Genomic DNA, 9,643 nt, shown 5'->3' on the forward strand with positions numbered 1-9,643 from the left:
CATTTCTGATGATTTCCTGCAATTGTATAAATAATGAAGAGAATTTTGTATTATTAGGAATAAATTCAGCAGTTTCAATATGTAAAACAACTCTCTCTTCATATGGAGATTCAGTGACACTATTGAGGGGTTCTGTGAAGTCCATCAGTACTATAAGAATGGCATATAATTCCGCCTTTTGTACAGTGTTGTACAGACTTGGAACCACTTTACTTAAGTCTCCTGATCTGTATCCTGCTTTCCCTGATTTATTTGCATCAGTATAGAATGTGAGGACTCCAGAAATTGGCTTTTTTGCACAATGTGAGGAAGAATACATTCAGTCATCTTTGTAAATTCTATTCTCTTGCTTTTGGGATAATGTTTGATAATCTTTCCCAAAAAGTTACTGCAGGTTCTCTGCCAGTATTCATTATATTTCCATAGTAAAGAAATTTCCTCATTAGTTCAAGGCACTACAATTTCTTCTGGGTCCATTCCTGTCAACTGGCAAAGTCTTAATTTACTTTTTTGAATCAAATCAGAGATCTCTTTTATGTAAGTCTTTAACTTTTTATTTGGTTTACATGGTAGAAATATCCATTCCAATATAATATCTTCCCTCTGCATCAAAATACCTGTGGGGGAATATCTGGAGGGAAGTATGGCTTCAGCCTTCCTCTCTGTCCTTCTGACTCTATACGTTCAACCCATTTCAAACTCTGTTTTAACTGAGATATGGTTTCATTCCCTAGAAATTGGACATCTACCTCTTTTTTTTTTTCCTGTTTTTCGAGACAGGGTTTCTTTGTGTACCTTTGCGCCTTTCCTGGAACTCACTTGGTAGACCAGGCTGGCCTTGAACTCACAGAGATCCGCCTGCCTCTGCCTCCCAAGTGCTGGGATTAAAGGCGTGTACCACCACCGCCCGGCTTGACATCAAACTCTTAAAGAGGCCAACTCAGATGCCATGATTTGGGTGTAATTATAGTCACATCTGTACCCATGTCTACCAGGCCCTCCAGAACAAGGCCACTAATTCAAATTCTAAGCTTTGGTCTTTGGTCATTTATGGAAGTCTGCCAAAATATTTGTTTTATTGTGTTCTCTGGAATTTTTGATTCATCTATCATAGCTGTTCTATTATCCATTACAGTATTGTTCTTTACATTAGGTATTGGTTTATTTAATTGTCCCGAAGAGGAATTTCCTCCACAGTGACTGGAACTGTCTGGACCATGTTTGATTCCCACCAGCAAAGGTTTACTTTTTATATCTCTTAGTGAACATCACTCACTGGTCCAATTTCTGCCTTTGCTGCATCTTCTATATAATTCAGAAGTTTGGGGTCTTCTGCTTAGGTTATTTCTAAAAGGACTATTATTTCTAGAATCATCCCATGTACAGTTTTTACTTATATGACCTAGTGTACCACATTTAAAACATTTGGTATTACATGGCCTTCTTTCACCTCTGGGATCTGCCTCTCCTATACAAGCCTGATTACTATAGTTAAGAGACTAAACACAATTAGTAAACTGAATCTATTCTACCAAAAGAGCTTATCTGATCTTTAATGGTGTAGGTATTTTTTTGCATTCTGTATTAGCATTGTTGAATGCCAAGGACTCAGTTAATATTTTTCTTAATTGTTTATCTGACACAGCATTTGTTAGAGCTGTGGTCAGCCTTTGTAAAAAAAAATCTTTATGGTCCCTGAAATATCTTCATGTATATGTTAGTTGGTTTTCCTAGCTTTGGAATTTTTTCCCAAATATTTAGAGCTGCTGTATCACATAGGGATATTGTATGCTCATCAAAGTGGCTTGTACATTCCTATCAGTGAAAGGTCCCTCACCAAGAATTTGATCTTGGGAGATCTCAAAATCTCCAGGCAGCTCCAAGACCCCCTCAGCACCTCTGCAGCTGGGGAACCAGCATGATCAGGGAAACAGGCAGCTTCTCAGAAGCCTCTGAGAGCAATGGTGAGACTGTGGAAGCCTTGGGCTGAGGCAGGGAGCTGGTGTGCAGGGAAGGGTGGAAAGCCACACTCGTGTTGGCATTTCACTAGTCTGGGGGCTATGCTTGCTGGGGGATCTGAGACTGGACTCAACTCCTCCCTTGCTTCAGGAATGGAACCACAGAGATGCTCCCTGGTTATACAGAACTTGGCAGGTGGGTGCAGATGCCCATGATCCTGGGAATAGGAAGGAAGGGAAGGGAAGAAGAGTACCTGGAGGTTATGGACTGTATGGGTTATAGGGTTGAATGGGTAAGTGTTTGGTGCACAGGAAGGGTGGGAATTTTAAAAAGGAAAGGGAAGTGTGGTAAGTGTGGAAAGCATGCCACAGCAGCCACAGAGGAGCCTGAGGACAGAAGCCATCTAGTCCTTTGGAGTTTACCTCATGTGAGCACCAGATATTGGTTGAAGTGTTAAGGTAATTCCATGTAGTTATAAGGGGGGGTTATTTGGGAGTTTTACTTACAACCTGTAAAGGGATAGGTTACAGGATCTGGGAAAGGCCAAGTGCAGTGAGCAGTGTTCTCCAGAGAACTCCACTTGGCCTACCATCCAACATCCAGGATACAAGGAACCAAGAGAGCATCACATCCAGATCTCAGGTCTTAAGGGCTTCCATATAGGCCCCACCTCAGCACGGGTCATAAGTAAGCATGACAGTTACCAGAAGCCTCACAGTGGGTAGTACTTCCAGGTGAAAGATGGAATAGCTACTCACTACACTTGAGGACTTGTCTGGTTAAAGAAGATGGCTGCTTCAGGCTCCATGTCCCACATTACTAAGAGGTTTTGCTAGGTTTACACTCATAGATTCCATGGAGTTTCCATTGTGTTAGGTTTCTATCTTGTCTCCAAAATGCCCAACATTTCCAGTCATTTCTCTCAGAATTTTCTCCCTTCCTCCAAAATATCTGATCCATCTTGTTCCCAACCCTACCCACCTAAGTCCACCTGAAAAACAATATTCTATTTCTCCTCCCAGGGAAATCTTTGCTTCCCTTCTTAAGCCCTCACTGTTACTTAGCCTCTGAGGTCTATGAATTGTTGTTTGATTATCCTTTACTTAGAGCAAATATCTACTTATAAATGAGTACATAATGATAAGTTTTCTGTACCATGAGAATAGGTTTCTCTACCAACACAGTAAGGCAGATCAAGCTGAATTAAAAAATAAAAGGTCAGATTTTTTTGGATCAATGCACTCCACGGTGAGTCCTTCAGCCTCTAGAGAGCAAGGCAGGGGAAGAGGGTATCAGAGAAATCACAAGGCCAATATTCTAAAGGAGGGGGCTGAAATACCCTACAGGCATAGGAGGATAATGTGTCCTCTATAAGCTGGGCTGATGCCCAATTATAAGCTTTGTGTGGGGGCTTGCGAAGCTGGCAGCCACAGGGGAGGAACTGTGCTTGGCAGGTTTCTGAGAGTGCAGGTTTTGGAGAGGGAAGAATGGCCACATCAAGCAGGGGTAAGCTGGAGATCCCAGCCAATCATCCTGACTTTTTTGGATACATGGACAGTGGTTCAGCTTTCACTATTTCCTGCTGTCATGGAACAAATTGAGAAGGAGGCATCAGGAGTCGATGAGCTCATGCTCATCAGGAGGTACGGTGAAGAAGCATTTAGTTAACTGCTATCCTGGAGACCCTGGGATACTTTTCCATGAGGAAGTACAAAAGGCAAACTAGGGGGAAAAGGTGATCATTCATATCAGCCCAGTGAACAGAACTAGCCATGGAATCAGTCATAATCTCCATGGGGCTAGCCATGAAGATTGTTACCACCAGCCCTAATAACGTGAGTATCCATAGGAAGAGTGAAGACTGCCAGAAAGCCTGGAATGTTGAACAGGTCCAGGAAGAGCAAGCTGCTTTATTTGCTGTCCAGGTTCTGTAAAACAATCTGGGACTTGGTATGTGCAGGAAGCAGTTGGAGCAGTCATTAGTCTTTAAATAGAAATCTGTTCAAATGGATGAAAGTTAAGAGCAGGAAATAAAGTTAATGACTTTTAGGGGTAAATTTTTTTTAGGTGTACAATTGAAATTTCCAGGTCCACAGCCCTGGTAACTAGGGGAAGTATGTTCCAAAATCAGAGAAAGGAGAAGAGGTCACATCCCCATCAGGAATAGGAATGTGGGGAACAGGTTTGTTGACTGGAAATACTTCTCTGAAGTCAATTTTGACCTGTGAGAGGTGGATTCAAGTTGATCCCCTGAAGCTTATAAAACCTTTTATTTATTTATGTATTTGGAGGCAAAAGTTCCAGATATCTTAGCATGTTAGCATTGTAATTATTTGTAGTCTGTCCTGAAATTCACATTGTAGAAAAAGCAATAGACTCTGCCTCTGAGTAACAGTAAAATGTTGTGAACCTAAAAATAATTTTGGTTAAAAGTATTAACATTTTTTTCCAGAAGTCTGGGTGTATATAGATTAAGCAAATGTTCTAAATACAATCAGAAGCATTTTTAACTTTATATAGAACCAACCATAGGGAAATTTAAAATCTTGAGATTGTGACTATGATAATAAGAGCCAGTGTTTACAAGAGCTAGGTTAATAGCTTATCAGAACTTTATTAATATTAGAACAGTGAACCTTTGAAGTATTAATATAACAATAGCGTAGTGAGGGAAAGTAAGAAAGGAAAGAAATCTGAAACACTTTATAAACCTTAGGTCGTCTTTTTATACCCTCACAAATTACATCCACATACCTCAAAACAACTTTTCAGACACACATCACCCAAGATTCATGTCCATAGAGCTTTAAAACTTATATTTACATACTTTGAAGAATATATGTATATTTATAATACATATATACAATTTATATTTATAAAAATGTTTTAAAATATTTTACCTCTTTAAATCTCATGCTTTTATAACTTTAGACCTTGTGTAAGCTATCCACTATTTTTTATCCAATTGTTTACCATGAAACATTGGTGGTTGATTACTCAAGCATTTAATATAAAGCAAATTATTTGAAATAAAGGAATACTAGAAAGGTACTTTGAAATCTCATTGGTGAGTTCATCTCTTTTTGGAACCTGATATCAAAGCAAACTGTTTTTATACATTGTAGTAGCTTTAGGGAAGTGAGGCCTGTGGACTGATTTTTACATAAAAAAAAGAGAACTTAGAAGGTAGTTGAATCCTTGCAAAACTGGAACTGGGTGTTTGTTATTCTTAAAGCTACAGTGAATCAATATCCTCAAAGACCTGAAAAGGATAACTATAAATCTAAATGGTACATGTATCAATTTAAAGGGCAGAGACCCATTACCTAAACAGATTAACACAGGCTCTGGTGATATTTTGGGATAGTAATTGTAGATCTTTGGCTGTCATACAGGACAGCATTTAATCTTTAGCTGTCATAGAGAGCAGCATAGGACTTTGGTTGCCAGAACCAGGTCTGAGAATATTTCTCTGAAAAGGAGCAATTTAGGGGATTGACCTCAATTTGATCAGGCAAAGTAAAATGATCAACCCAAAGTATCCACAGTTTGAGAAATGCTCTAGCAACTAGCAAGGCATGGCTCAGTTTTCACTCAGAGGTTGGTGTTATCATAATCCAGATGGAGTTGTCATGCCCCATTTATTTTTATTTTTGGTTACCTTAAGGTTTCTCTCTAGGAAGAGGCAGTTCTGTCTATTATTGGAAGCTTAAACATTTTAAATGCCAAATTTTGAAGATCTCTGAAGAATATATTGTAATAGAAATTTCATTTTTAATGGCTTGTTTTAGGCTTAGGCTTAATTTTGAACACTTGCACAGAATGCAAAGTAGGGCTTATTTTTTATAATTAATTATATTAATATTTGTAATTAATAATCTTAGTTTTTAGCATGACTATGAGTACAACTTTAAATATATAAAATAACTGATTATTTATAAGGTGACTGACCATTCACTTGTAGTTCTTAATTACATTTAATAGTTTATAATAAGCTAATAGTTTTCACAAGACTAAGATTTTATGCTTTCTCTCCATAAGGTTTATCTTTTAAAAATAATTATTTTGAACTATTTTGATCTTCTTGCATCGAAAATAAACATTTCATCATGGAAACAGTTCATAGAGAGACTAGCAATTTTCCTGATTTTTCCATAGTGCACCATGCTGATCTGAGTGACATCTAGTCCAGGGTTGCTGCTCAGGTCCATGTCTGGGTCCATTGCCTCATAGCAGCCAGGGTCTTGGCTGATGGCCATGGCTCCTGTTAAAAACCAGGGCCATGCAGATGACTGGGGTCTGGTCAGTCACCTGAGATCATGTCAATGTCTGAGGATCATGCCACTGCTGGGAACAAACTGATCTGGGTGTTTGCTTCTCCCACCTGTGGCCAGGAGACTTCTCAGCATGTGTCCCTGCCTAGGGCCATGTGTGGGTTTGTGACCATATAGTGGTTAGGATCTGAGGCTGTGTCCATGGCTCCTGTTAACACTGATGGTTCTGGAGATCCTCAGGGACTGGCCATCCACCAGAAACCATGTTGGTGGCTGAAAGCCATGCTGTTGCAGTGGCCATCCTGATCTGGGTGGCTTGTGCTACCAACTGAGCAATGGTGATTTCCAGGCCAGAGCTGCTGCCAAGGGCTAGGTCTCGGTCTGTGTTCCTGCTGCATCTGGAGTCTATGATGATATCCATGGCCCATATTAATACAAGGGCTCATTGGACCCATGCTGTGTTGAACCTACCCTGCCCTTCACTGATCCTGGGATAGCTGCCCCCAGTCCTCACTAGATACTGTAGTAGGACAAGTGGCCCTAACCCTCATGGGAATGCTTGGCCCAGCACTAGGGAAAGATGGCCCCACCTCTCACCATAGGTGTGTACCTCATCTGGGCACTGAACTAGAGATGATCCTATAGTGAGGGACACAGGTGAGCTGACCCTGAGGGCTTAAGAACAGGAGAGCTGACCCCACCCTCTCTCCTCTGCCATGTGTTGGCAGGAGTTGAGAGAAAAGATGTCACTCCTTCCTCATCCATCACTTCCTGTGCCAGATGAGAGGGGTGGCCCCTGGTCCCAAGAGCCAGATGACTAACGCTGACCATCACCTGCTGCAGAATGTGAGAGAGTGGGCTCTACTTCCCATCTTGGCAGCACACTAAAGCTGACCCTGTTGTTGGGGGTGGAAGTAAGCCAGCTCTGAGAGTGTAAGAGAAAGAGCAGACCCTGTGCTGCCTCTTATGCACCCTACAGCAATCATGAGAGAGGGCCCTGTACTTCCCCTGAGCAAAACATTAGAGCTGGTCCTGTTTGTGTGAGTGTGGGTGAGCCAAATATGAGGACCTGAGAGCAGGAGAACTGGTACCATTCCTTGATCCAGGCTGCATTGGTTGAACTAGCCAAGGCAGTGCTGGAGAGCTTACCTAGGTAGTGATGATGAGGGAAAGCTGGCAGGCTGATCAACCCAAGTACCACCCAAGCACAGAAGCAGCACTATGAGATGGACTATTCCAACACCCAGTGAATCTATGAACTGTTGGAGTATGTGAACAGGATAGACCTATAGATTCAAAAGAGGAATGTAGCTTGAGATTTCCTGCCTTGCCCACAGTCAGGACAAATCTTTGTCACCTGCCAGTCCCACAGCCGCTTAGACCCAACCAAGTAAACACAGAGACTTATATTGCATACAAACTGTATGGCTGTGGCAGGCTTCTTGCTAACTGTTCTTACAGCTTAAATTAATCCATTTCCATAAATCTATATCTTGCCACATGGCTGGTGGCTTACCGGCATCTTCACATGCTGCTGGTCATGGCGGCTGGCAGTGTCTCTCTGCGTCAGCCTTCCACTTCCCAGAATTCTCCTCTCTCCTTGCCCCACCTGCTTCCTGCCTGGCCACTGGCCAACCAGTGTTTTATTTATTGACCAATCAGAGCAATTTGACATACAGACCGTCCCACAGCAGAGGAAGTTCTCAATGACACAGGAAAACAGCAGGACATCATAGGGAAGCCCAAGTGATAGCCCATTATCAGTGGTGAGGCAGAAACAAGAGACCTCTAGCCAGACCAATGACCCAGGCAATGAACACTTGCAAGTAAAGATGAATGAACTAAAGGGGTAACTGTGACTCAATGGACTATACTACACCTTCCACAACAACATTATTTTCCTTATTTTGTTGTTTGTTTATGTTTTGTTTTGTTTATGGTTTTAGCTTTTTTCTAGTTTATTTTTCATTTTATGTTACATACTAATCACAGTTACCCCTACCTCCCCTTCTTCTGCACCCCACCTTCCCCCATCTCCCCTACACTCCTAAGAGATGGTAAGGCCTGCATTGGGGAGTCAACAAAGTTGGGGCAGTACCAAGCATCTCCACCCTGTGTCAAGGTGGAGCAAAGTATCCTACCCTAGGGGATTAGTTCCAAAAAAAGCCATTTTATGCAGAAGGGATAAGTTCTGGTCCCACTGTCAGGGGCTCCCTAAACAGATCTAACCACATAACTGTCACTTACATTCAGTAGGCCTAGGTTGATCCCATGCAGGTTCCCCAGGTGACAGGCAAGAGTCCATGAGCTCCCACCAGCTTGGTTCAGCTGTCTCTGTGGTTTTCACCATCATGATCTTGACATCACTTACTCCTCTGATCCCTCCTAAATTTCTTAACCTGAAGTCTAGGAGTTCAACCCAGTGCTTGGTTGTGGATCACTGCATCTGTTGCCATCTGTTACTGAATGTAGTTCTATGTGACTATTAGGGTAGTCATTAATCTGATTATATGAAAGATGAATTCAGTATAAGATTCATGTTACACTGAACAATACAAATCAAGAGAAGGAAAAAAAGCCCAAAGAAAGCTCAAGAATCAGAGACCCACTCATTTATCCACTCAGGATTCACACAAAGAAACTAAACTGAGAGCCATAATACAAATACAGAGGTCCTAATCCTGAACCATGCAGGACCTGTGCTTGTTATCTCACTCTCTGAGTTCATATGAGCTTTGGAAATAGTGATTTAGAGGGGCTTGTGTTGTTGTACAACCACTGTGGTTCTTACACTCTTTTTGCTCCTAATTGTGAGGAGCCTTGAGCTCTGAATGGAGAGATTTATTTAGTGCTGGTTGTTTCAAGATCTTTCACCTTCTTTATAGTATCTGGTGGTGGATCTCAATAGTTGTACCCATCTGCTGTAGGAGCAAGCTTCTCTGATGACAAGGGAAGAGACACTAGTTTTTAAACATAACAGAATATCATTAGAAGTCATCTTATCACTACTTTTTATTTTATAAATTTGTATGACTTAATTTTATCCTATGTCTCTGAGTTATCTAGACTCAGGGTCTTGAGCATGTAAGCAGTGTAGGGTAAGTTCTATCTTGTGGGGTGTGCCTTAAGTCAAATCAGTTATCTGTTAGTTGCTAGCTTTTTGTCAACATTGTCCCAGAATGTCTTTCAGTCTTTATACAGCATTGTGTCTATAAGGTTTGTAGTTGGCCAAGTGTTTACATTTCTCTTTTGGGAGTTTACAGATTAGTTCCTATAGCAAATACACTGGAATATGGGAGAAAAGACTCTATGTAGGAACTGGCTTGATGTCTTCATCTTCAGTGATTTCTGTACATGCCCCCTTTAGCAATGGAACCTTGTTGTCAGTGTGTGGAGAGCAATCTCTACTT

This window comes from Peromyscus leucopus, chromosome 1, assembly GCF_004664715.2.
Source record: "Peromyscus leucopus breed LL Stock chromosome 1, UCI_PerLeu_2.1, whole genome shotgun sequence".
Lineage (NCBI taxonomy): Eukaryota > Metazoa > Chordata > Mammalia > Rodentia > Cricetidae > Peromyscus > Peromyscus leucopus.